At 34.6% G+C, this 12,788-nt stretch overlaps 1 protein-coding gene across 5 annotated transcripts in view; it reads right to left on the bottom strand.

The window, feature by feature from the left end:
• DLG2 (discs large MAGUK scaffold protein 2) overlaps window positions 1-12,788 on the bottom strand; it is a 2,194,174-nt gene that overhangs the window by 1,675,325 nt on the left and 506,061 nt on the right. The window lies entirely within an intron of this gene.

Genomic DNA, 12,788 nt, shown 5'->3' on the forward strand with positions numbered 1-12,788 from the left:
TGTATCTGTTTCCAGACTATAAGCTAGTGATGGTGATTCTCTCTAGAGTGTTTCATAGAACTCCAGAATGTTGGGTTGAAAGGGATAGATCTTAGAGGCCTTCTTATCACATCAAAAACTGAAGTACAGAGAAATAAAACAATTTTCTCAAGGAGTCAGAAGTTTGACATTCTAAACCATTTTCCAGGCACTTCTTTCTACAAAAGAAATTTATCTCTAGTTAACCTATACTTTTGTTGTAATTCCTGTAATTTTACTTCTAGTTGGCTTTTAAAAATAATACAGTGCTTTACTTTCACCAACAATACTGCTACACCCCTTTGATAATGAAAACTGATTAGTCCAAAACGGGGGCAAGGATTTTAATAAGCCATGCTTTATCTTTTATTTCTTTCATTGTATTCTCAGTGATAATATAGGCATATTTATAACGTTAATAATCACCATAAAAACCACAGCTGTGATTTATTAAACAACTAAATATGCAAGGCACTATTCTGGACACATTATATTATTACTAGTCCCCACAATAAACATAAGTAGGAGTATCATGCTCACTTTGTAGTGGAGAAAACAGAGACTTAGAGAGGTTAAGCAACTTGGCTAAAACTCGACCTACTAGACAGCAGCATCTCTGAGATTGCAGCAAGACTCTGGCTGACTCTGGTGCCCATGTATGCTCTTTCTTTTAAAAGAAGTTGCCTCTGTTATTTTACACTATCTCTTTAATGGGAGGTAAGCCATGTCATCATACAATCTGATTTTATCTAGTGAATGATCCTAACATTTCTGATTTAACTGAATAAAATACTGAATTCAGTACTCCTATCACACTAAAATTTTTGTCTGTGATTTGTAAGCTTTTTAGAGCCACTTTATTTGGTTGATCTATTTTTAAGGCATCACTAAGCCCTAAAATGCTGTATGAGTGATTATGGATAAAGTCATCATAAACATAAACTTACATAATCAATCTCCATGATCAGTTTCTTTAAAGCAAAATATGATATGCAGCAGCAGCAGAGTACAGAAGGCACACTGGTCAGATAACCACAATTTTAAGCTAATTTTGGCCATGTGCTTGCTGCCATGAAATGCTCTTGATAGTCACAACTGTGAAACAGTGTTAGTATTTTGCCTAATTCACAGATAATAGATATAGATTCCCCTCAGATCATTATCACAATTTGCAAGGAAGCTACTAATGAGAACACGCAACATATTCACAAAATATGATGGGTGCATAAATAAGGTGTGTTTCAACTTCTGCGGTGCTCAGCATGGGATACAGATGGAAATGTGTGTTTCTGTTTTGCCTTCTATTATTACCTATTACCTGATTTCTGACACTAAGATCTTCTCGTAAGTGTTTTAACTAAGAAAATTAACAATGATTTTACAAGGCCAGACAAATAAAAAAGACTACTGAAGACAGATGCCATGTGAACATAAATTATTCCTTAATCCTATTGTATGACAAGCAAAAAACACTGAAATCGAAGTTAGAATCTTGGATTTTAGTTTAGTGTTCCCATTGATCTACCTGTGGAACTTTGAAAAACTCACTTTAACACTTTAGACCACACTTTTCTCATCTATAAAATGAGAAAGTTGTCTTGGATCCATGACTCAATGTGGAGAGAGGAAGAGCCAAATTTACCCAAAGATCTTTCCCAAACTTTATAGTTCTACCAAGAATTTAATATTTGGTTTTCTCTACCAAAGGGATATACCCTGCAGTTGAGATCATTTATCATTCTGATATACTGATAAGACATCTTTTAGGGTCTTGGGAATATGAACAGAAAATGGTTATTTCCCTGTGAGTTTCAGTGCTAGCAAAGATCGACAACCACTAGACTAGATGGTCTCGAAAGAGCCTTCCACTTAAGTGTGGTTACTGAAAATCCTAACCTCATGTTTTGTCTACCACTTCACTCTACTTCTAAAGAAGACAAGATCTAACGTGGGTCAAAGAAGCTACCACAGCAGGTGGAGAAGGAAAGGGATTTAAAATTCTTTTTTCCTAGAAGTCTTCATTCTCCTTCTTCAGCATCTTGTTTTTAACATTTAATGTGTACACTGTGGCATAACACAGTTTGGGCCTACCTCCTACTCAAAAGAGTAGGAGGCCAGCTCCTTAGAAGCCCAGCTAGAACCAGAATAAACACTAGAGGAAAGGACACTCTCATGTCTAACTCTTAGTTAATTCTGAAGCCAAAAATCAAGGGAGAGTATTAGAATTCCCTCAAGGGACAATCTAGCTCTCTAAGCAAAGATTTAAGATAGAAGTTGGTGACAAAAGGTAAAGCTTTCCTGCCTTCCTTCTGTCCCATTCATCTATCCAGGATGTTTATACCTGTAGATTAGTGATATGTGACTAGACCAGGATTCAGGGATTTGCAATGCTGACCATTAAAAACATGTCCTCTTAAGAGACAAAACTATCAATGGGTCTTAGTCTTTTAAAAACAGACAGGTTGATGTCTCCAAATCTCTCATCTTCCTTGGTTATCTGTTTCTCACTTTAGAATCTTGACATATTTCATTCCAGAATATTCTGAGAACATTAGCTAAATATGCTGCCAAGTACACCTAAGATTGATTGTATAAATATGTAACTACAAAGAACTCGAAAAGTGACCTAGAGAACCCTAAAGATTTTCTTCTCAAACCATCCCATCCCTCCAAAAACATGGGAATTTTTTGTGTGTGTATCAGGGGCTTATACACAGTTAGAGTGCTTTGGAGTTTAGAAATGCTTATATAGACATTTAGCCATTTCATCCTCAGAAAAAGTTGTGTGTGGCAGAGTGAGACATGATTCATACAAATAAAATTTTGACCTAAATATTTCATTAAAATAGCATGTTCTTTTGAAAGCAGAGTAAGAGCTGAAAGGTTCTTTTGTTCTACTGTTCACAGTAAAATGATCCTCATAAACAAAGGAGTTTTTTTGGGGGGTGGGGGTGCGGTATTGAGAAGTATTGCATGATAGAACTGTACACATATTTGCTCATTCATTTACGCATCCCTCACTTGCCAAAATACACTCCATGAATGGTACGTTAGGTATATATATAGAGAGAGAGATTTAAAATTTAGAGCTATAAAAATTTAAATAATCCTTATTTTCCAAAAGCTCCTAACCTTTTAGGAGATACAATACAATGTGCTGAGTTTAAAATAGGGTTAAATAACAGGACCATTCATCCATTCATGTAGTTGGTCAACAAGCATTTATTGAGCAATTACTACATGCCAGCTATTGCATTAGGAATAAGGATATATCAAGACTCAGTATCTGTCTAAAAAAGTACTTATTCTAAGGAAAAAGATAAACTAATAAAGCTGCAATTATAAAGCAATATTACTGATATGGGATAAATAAACCATTTCATGACAGATCAAAAATATTCACTGCACCCATTCTTGGGGCAGGAATAAGAAATGAACAAGAGTAAGGGAAAATTATACAGAGGAATTGAGGCAAAAGATGGAAGTATTTAATTCTGGCTGGGTAATTCAGAAATGTCTTTGTTGAAGAGACACTTCAGGTTTTCAACACCGTTTTAAGGAGGCGAAGGTGTAAGAAGAGGGCGTTACAGGCTAAAGGTACTCAATAGACCATCTGATAGTGCAAAGTAAAGACATTATTGGCTTTGTCAAGAAACTCCTCAATTCTGGACCTCAGAATCCGGGGACTGAGGAGAAAGAATGATTTTATGCTATACAGAGAGCTGACTTCAGCCTTTCCCTTTATTTATCTCTTCTTCACAAAACTAAATGGACATCAGGGTGTGGGATAAATGAGTCCTACCAGGAAGTGGACATGGAAGGACCCAGATCTGATCCTATAAAACACACAAGAGGCCCTCCTGAGTTTAATCTTTGAACAAGCATTTCAGCTGACTTACTCATCCCTGAAACTCTAAGTTATTTGACAGATGAAGAAAAAGAAGTCAAAACATGATGCCCAAGGAGCAGAACTAAGTGGCTTTTTGCATGCAGAACTAAAATGACATGCAATAATGTGTGTGCAAATGGACTGTGAGTTGTAAAGTACTTTAGAAATGTAATGGATAATTATAAAGCATTATTTGAAAATTAATTTTATGAGCTAATTCTTGTTACTAAAATTACTAGAACACTTTTTCTGACTTCTAGTCCAATATACTCTCTAGCACATCAAGAGTTAAAAAAATTTTCAAAAAGTTTAAGGAAAAACGACTCCGAAAGTGCCTCCAAATCATCAATTTCATATATTTCTAAATATAGATATATAATATGTATCTATATTTGTATGTATGTATCTAGACACATGTGTTCATTATGCATCATCCACGTGTCTATAGATACATATATACATATAAATGATTTATGATTTATGTGTGTGTATACAGGTGTATATTAAAAAATTATTCTGGCAAAATAAATGTTTTCATTGAATTAGTTTTCCCATTTCCCAAAAAGACATGTAATTTCAGAGTGAGATGTTTAAAAAAAGAGAAGATCAAATCTTGCCATGTGCTAATGTAAAATACATTATAGGTGGAAATATGTGCACAAAATGTTACATTGGAAGTCCTAAGACACCAAGATATAAAAATGAGATTCCAAAGTAGGCTAGACCACGTGTGCAATATTCAAATAAATTACCAAGAACCAACTTCAGGATCCTGAATCCTATCTATAATATAATACAATGCTGGTATACAAAAGTTGGATGACTAAAGATTTGGAAAGGGGGAGAATTTCTTTGAAGAGGGGTTGAGAAGCCTTACATATCACCTACAATTAGCAAAGGAAACTTCAGTGGGACTGCACCTAGAGCTTAACATAACTTCCTCGGGTTTAGGAGGTCAGTATACTGGGATTTGACTCTCACCTAAGAAGTTTAATCAGTGAGATAACATGGCAAATTGGTTCTTAAGTGAGAAGTGGCTTCATCTGGGTTAGCCTGCACTCTCAGAGTTTGTCAAGGCAAAAGATTCATTCTGGAGCCATTGTAACACCTGTCAAGACAACCCTCCATATAGGGTGGGCTGCTGTAAAATTTGACGCTAAGGAAATGCCTCATCCACATCATAGGAGAATTAGGCCCAGAAGGAGAAACTTCCAAAGACCAATGAAAGTGTCCATGATGGAAAAACTCAAGCCAGACATTTTCTGGCTACGTTAAAATCCCAGATCCACTGTTTGCTAGCTATGTAACCCGAGGCAAGTTACTTTACCTCTCTTTGCCATAGTTATGAAGATTTTAAAAGTTATAAGTAAAGCACTTAAAACTATTTCTATACATAATCAGCACTATTTGTCAGTAATTTTCTTCCTTGAACTTTCCTTATCTGCTTTTCTTATTCCCTCTTATGCTCCAAACTTGGAAGCATCAATAACCAAGTAGTAAATAGGTAAATAGAAAAAAGAAAAGTAATAGTTAATAGGAATAAAAAACTAGTAAAAAAAAAAAAAAATGAAAAGAGAAGTCTATGACATCCCCCTCCCCCAAAGCAGATGTCCTATCTGAAGACCCCATAGTGGAAAAAAGAGAATCTTTCATCTGGAATGTGTTCAGAATTTTGACTAATATTTGGGACTGCGCAATTTTAATTAATACATTGGGACTGTATTTGTGATATTAAGTGATTGTAGGACTTTTCACTTCCTGTAAATGGAAAGTTATGAGAATACCCGTTTTCATTTAGAGGGCAGGGTAAGGGCCTCTGACATTAAGCCATTTTAAACAAACAATGGGGAATCCAAAATAAAATGACTTCTATTATTACATCCCATGAGTATTCCTTGTTCAATGTGTCAATTACAGATGCAAAACATACTCATGGTTAGTGTTAACTTTTTTCATTCACCTTTGGGCATATTCCTCAACATATGACTTCATCCCTTCCTGGGCTTATCCTTCCATTTGCTTCTTTTTATTTTCTCAGGCTTCAAAAGATGTTTAAAATAAGTTGGCCTAATTTGTTTCTGAGGAAATCCTTACTAAAACTGAAGCCATGCTGGGGAGTCATGAATTTGCCTCTTTTGTAAATGAAGAAAATGCTGCTGACCTATTCTCCAAAGGATGCTGAGAACAAGGGGTTTTCAGTGGGCAGTGATGGTGGTGCTGAGTCATCCTCAACACTTTCCAAAATCCTTTGTGACTTCAGGCAGACATTTGCCCAGGTTAACAGAGGTGCAGTCTGTGGCTAACTAGTGCATAAGAGGATTAAACACTCTACATTAAAATATTCTAAGCACCTAGCTACGCAGATTAACAGTAATGAGTGGAATAGGCTCTAAGTTTTCAGGCTGGCCACATTAAAAGATTATAAATGGAAACCATTGTTGTGACTTGATATTTCAGGGTATCAATGGGGAGAGGACAGCAGGCTTTGACTCAGGAGGCATTTCCTAGGTGTATGATGAAATAACACATTGAGCACCGTTAGATCCCAGGCACTTGACATGCATTGTCAGCTCACTGTATCATCACATTAACCCTAGGTAGTAGAGGAGAGTTTAATACCACGAGGAATTGACTGGACCCGGGTTACAATGCCAGAGTTTTCACTTTTTACATCTGTGGCTTTGGATAAATTTCTTAATCTCTGTGAGTTTCAGTTTTTTCATCCATAAAGTGGAAAAAATAAAACCTAGCTTAAGGAATTATTGTAAGGATTATAAAATTCTATATATATTATAATATATATAATATATTTGTCTAAGGGCCTGATATATACTCTAATAGTAATAAGATAAATAATGTGTAATTTACATGTTAATATCTATCTTATTAATTGGGGATCTTTCTCCTGTTTCACTTAGCTCCTCTGAGTCTATATTCTTGTATCTGAGTATAAAATAGTAATATTTATCTCACAAGGTTTCTATGAAAATTAAATGAGAAAAAGTACATGAAAGTGCTTAGCAAATGTCAAGAACTTTAAGTTTTGTTTGTAACTTTTTTGTCAGTATATAGAAGATGGAAAGAATGTCTGAAATACTGCAGCAATTTAAGATAACTAAATTTGGGAGCCAAAACTGATTCTACAGTCTGGGATTACTTATTTGAAATCATTGGTTGTAAATATTTTTTAAAAATATAACATGGTATTTTAGTACTTTATGGAGGCATGTCCCAATTTTCTCTGAAGCTCTATCAGTCTCCAAAGTTTGAGTTATTACTATGCATAATTGAATGCAATAGAGTAATTTAAGCTTCTAAATACAAGACTTAAAAGCATAGTTTTGTGAAATATTTTTAATGTAATTAATATTTGCATTCTCTCATTGCATCCTAGTAATCAGATGAGAAAAAAGGAATGGGCTGCAATTGCACTTTTCTCCTTGCAAAAAGGAAAATTGAGATATTATTACTACTATAGAAAATAAATATTTTTTCATTGGCAGATGTTATCTATCATAAACTACAAAGTCTCATGGAAACATGAAAGACTGTGACTTCTAAAACAAGCTACTTTTTCTTCCAAATATATTTAAAAATTCACATAGGGAAAATACCTGAAATTTCAGGACCCCAAAATAAAGTCAAACCTTTGAAGAAAGAAATGCTATTCAGAAACAAGATGAAAGTAATTCACTTCTATTCTCTCTGCTACCATAGAGACAAAGGAAAGAAAAAAGTAAAGAGATTTAGCACACTTAATTCTTCCTGAAATTTATAATTAACTACATGGGAAAGGGAACAATTACCATATTTCCAAAGAATACAGAATTTTTAAAGTTGAGCTTTTGATAAGACGTAATTACAACCTATTAAATATGCAATTCATACAAATTTGCTTTATGATCTTGAATTTCAAAAAATGCATATACATTGGATAGTTTTCTGAAAAGTACACATGGAATGCCACCAAGTTAATTGTACAGAGCTTTCTCTTATCGGAGGATTTTCTCAGTTACTTAAAATCCTGGCAAAACCTAACACAAAGAAAAGGGTCAATGGATATTACTTGCACATATGCCCTGTCTTCCTGACACCTATGAATATGTATTTTGGGACAAATGTTAATCAACAAAAAAATGTGCAGGCTTTTGTAGATCAAGTGCCATGGCCAACATCAAGCAATAGCCAGGAAGGACTAGGAATTAGATATGTTCTCAGTTTAAATAGAACTTTAGATTTCTAAGTAAATTACAGGTGTATTAATTCAGGACAGTTTTATTTTAAGAGACTTGCGAGAAAACACCGTATCTAGAAATCCTAAGAGATTCAAAACAAAGAAAGGAAGAATTTATTTTGCTTAAAACGTATACTTTTATTTATGGTTTCTTTAGCAAATACATTTTTAAAATTTTTATCATTAAGAATATCAAGAAATTATCCTTGTAATGTCCTATTTAGAACTGTATTTAAAAACAAATTATTTTATTTTAAGGTATCTTAAATACAGCATGAAAGATTATATTTCTCATTGTAAAAACATGAAGTATGGGAGAGGTAAGCTAAAAAAATTAATACTTCATGAAATGTGTTTTCATACAAAAATCAAAATTCTTGCTGGTATAGATAATAAATGGTATGATTTATGTCTTGAAATTTGACTTTTGGATATTCTTTTTTGAAACATAATTAAATGGTCTTCGAGGAGACTCTACTGCTAACTACATTGCTGCTTGGTAAAGTGGTATAATAGATCATTCTAAGTCATTTCTGTTTAGGGGTTTCACAACAATTTTAAAGGAACATTTGAAAGTCTCTAAAGCTTTTAACTCAGATCTTAACCACAGAATAAGGTAACATCCATTCAGCTCCTGTATGCATAGTGCTGGTGTCATCTGTGGCTAGTTGGACAAATTCCAAGTAATAATTACTATTATAGTTTTTTAAGTTCCTTTTGTAGGTTACTTGGGATAAAGCCATTTAATGGTACTGATACACTTTGTTCTCTGAAATGTAAACCAATATAAAAAAGTAGCCGAACTGCTGTGAACCTCTTCCTAGACACGTTTCTATCCTGAAAGTTGAGTAAAACATAATGCATTCCACTTAAAAAAATTATATTATTTCTCCAATTATTTTATAACCTGATAATTTAGGAGAATAACATCATTTTTTAATTTTCTATGGCATACCTTTCTAACTCACTTTAATGTTTTAATAGTAAAATATACTACATTAATATTGCTATTCTTTTATAGTATATTTATGATAAATACGTTATATATATATTATAAAGTCAAATAATTTTCCCCCAAAAGTACCATGCTATATTAAATCACTAAGAAATTAAATGAACATGAGTTGGCATTCTTTTATCAAACTGAAAACCAGATCTGACTGCTTTAGTTTTTGTTTAATAAAAAGGTGCAATTGTCTTCTAAGTATTTTGTACTTAAATTTTAGAAATTTCAATTATGATCATGATAATTTGGTTGATCATAGAGGTGATTCAACTGCCATTTTCCAGGTGTATATAAGGAATTTTACCTCTATTAGTCCATTTCTTTTATACAAAAATGACACTTCCAAGTATCATTTCAGGCTCACCAAATATTCACAGATAAGTTTACCAATTGCCTGTCTCTTAACTGAATAGTTTCTCCATCAAAGTACAAAGATTTCTTTCACAACTATTTATTGTGAAGTGCACATTATATATACACATGTACATATGTGTGTATATGTATATATGCAAAAACATTTGTGTATATGTGCACATGCATCTCTATATACACACACAGAAGTACATGTGTATCTACATAAGTGTGTTGTGTGTGTGTAGTACGTGAGTATGTATGTGTGTGTGTAAATTAGAGGAAGGAAGAATTTCACCCACTCATTCACTTATTGAACAGTGAAATAGCTATCAAATGTCTGTTAAATGAAAGAATCAATCAACACTTGTAGTACATCTGCCAGTACCATGGTAAGTGATCAGCTATAAATACAACTAAGAACTTCCCCTGTCCTCAAGGAATTCACATTCTAGCAAGAAATAGGCACATGTAAAAGCTAACTATACAACCAGATGAACACTATAACAAAGATGCAGACAATGTGCGGAGAACATGGAGCCTGATGGGCTCAGTCTAGTAGGACAATACCAAGGAAAGTACTTACAGAGAAATCTGCATTTAGCTGAATCTTAAAGGTTAAGAAATGTATTAGGGAAGTATCAAGCTAGGAAGTTGAGAGGTATCCCAGGCATAAGAAAAAACAGGCACAACGAAGAAACAGGAGGATGAAATTCAGATTATTTGGGGAAACCAAACGTTATTGATTATAGCTGAATAAGGCATGAAAGGTAGTGGGATCTGAGATAGGCAGTTAGGCAAGGGATACAACATCGAGGCCATGTGCTTCAGGGGAAACAATGCAGACTTTATCCTGAAGGGCAGTGCTTCTCAAACCTTAATGTGCAAAATCAACTAAGGATACAAATCAATTATCGATCTTATGAAAATGCAGATTCTGGTTCAGCAGTTCAACGTGGGGACTAAGATCCTGCATTTCCAGCAGTTTTCTAGCAGATGCCATTACATTTGGTGAACAAACAAAATTTTGAATAATGGAGCAGTAGGGGACAGGGAATCCCTGAAGGATTATAGTGAGAGTTGCAGAGTTGTGATATACATGCAAATTTTATATATATATATATATATATATATACACACATATATACACACACATACACATATATAAATATATGCACACACATATACACACATACATATATGTATATACACATATACACACACATGCATATTTATACACACACACGTGTGTGTATATATATTTTATATATATATATATATATATATTTTTTTTTTTTTTTTTTTTGAGACGGAGTCTCGCTCTGTCGCCCAAGCTGGAGTGCCATGGTGAGATCTCGGCTCACTGCAAGCTCCACCTCCCGGGTTCACGCCATTCTCCTGCCTTAGCCTCCCGAGTAGCTGGAACTACAGGCGCCTGCCACCACGCTCGGCTAATTTTTTGTATTTTTAGTGGAAACGGGGTTTCACCATGTTATCCAGGATAGTCTCAATTTCCTGACATTGTGATCCGCCCGCCTCGGCCTCCCAAAGTGCTGGGATTACAGGCATGAGCCACCACGCCCGACTTGTATGTATATTTTTTAAAGGAAGGTTCAAGTTAATGGTGTGGAAAATGTATAGGAATGGAAAGATAGGAAAGGTAGGAAGACTAATAGGGATTTTATTGTAGAAATCCAGGTAAGAATTGGTGAGTCTCTGAAAAAGACCACTGGTAGTAGAAATTGTAAATAAAGGACAGATTATAAGGAATAGAATAAATAAAGATTGGGGCTGTGGGAGATTTAGGAATAAATAAAAATCAAGGTTAACTCCTACTTTTCTAACCATGACAATTGGGATAGTGGCATACAAAGAAATTGAGCACAGAGCAGAGTAGGAGAACTGTTTATGCTTGGATGACTCCAGAGAGTAAACATTTTCCCGGAACTTTTGGCTTAAGTTTACTTAATAGGTAAATAGAATTCCAAATTCCAAGAATTCATTCATTTACTCTCAAACCCATTTCTCATAAAACCCGTCATCCCGAAAAGGTTAGATCGAGAACTGAATTACTTAGATACAAAGAAAGTGAGGTGTGTGGGTAAGCATATTAACACAGAGATATGAGGGGCACAGGTTATTTTCATAGGATTTTGAATCTGGTACTAACTTTGAACTCACAAATGGAAGAAGCTAAAACATTTGGTATCTTTCTCTCACCAGTAAGAGCCTATAAGCCTGCAAAGTATTATTCACTGAAGCCAGAGGAAATCCCCATCACCATGACTACACAAATAGAAATTTGCCACCAGAGTGGTAACTAGCTAATTGAATTAGTGAAATTTATCCTTCAGTGTCAGACTCCCAGAAATGAGGAAATGAGAGAGAAAGAGGAGAGGGAACAGAAACACTGGCAGCTGCTATTTATTGGTTATGTGTATACATAGTTGCTACACTAAACCCTATGTGTATATTGGCACTACCTGTTCCCCTTGTCTGGGATATTCTTTGCCAAGATCTTCACAAAGGTGATCCTCTTAGATCTTCTTTTAACTCAAGTTTGCGTAAGTATTTATGTGACCTGTGTCACATAAGATTACTTCTAACACATATACAGACACAGCTCTCATTTCTCTCCACCATACGGTGATGCTAGTGGTAATGAAAGATCCCAATTTATGCTAGGATATCTTATTTTCAATAATTTCTCTCATCCTTTCCATGTATAGACTACTTTGTACTTTTCAAATATATAAACTAATTTGATTCTGTACAATAATCCTATTCAGGAACTACTGATAAGCCAGTATTATTACCCCATTTCAGACTTGAGAAAAATAAGGGTCAGAGAGGATAAACTGAGTTTACTAAGATTACTAGTATAATAAATGGAAACCCCAAGTCTATATTTTCTGAATCTTGATCCAACACATATTCTCAGATTGCCTTTGGTGAAACATACATACATGCAACAAGACAGGTCCCTCAGGTAGCTATAATCATGGGTAATCTGCTTTAAGAAAATCTTATCTTCCGAACATTCAGATTAAATAATGGATAAATACTAAAAGGAAGTGATGAATTCTTTTTTGTACGTCATGAAGGATTTATAATATTTTTTAAAGTTTTGAGCAAAGTAAATTTTTTTTTTTTTTTTTTTTTTTTTTGAGACGAAGTCTCACTGTGTCGCCCAGGCTGGAGTGCAGTGGCACAATCTCGGCTCACTGCAAGCTCCTCCTCCCAGGTTCACGCCATTCTCCTGCCTCAGCCTCCGGAGTAGCTGGGACTAC

Source organism: Symphalangus syndactylus, chromosome 6 (genome assembly GCF_028878055.3).
Source record: "Symphalangus syndactylus isolate Jambi chromosome 6, NHGRI_mSymSyn1-v2.1_pri, whole genome shotgun sequence".
Taxonomy (NCBI): domain Eukaryota; kingdom Metazoa; phylum Chordata; class Mammalia; order Primates; family Hylobatidae; genus Symphalangus; species Symphalangus syndactylus.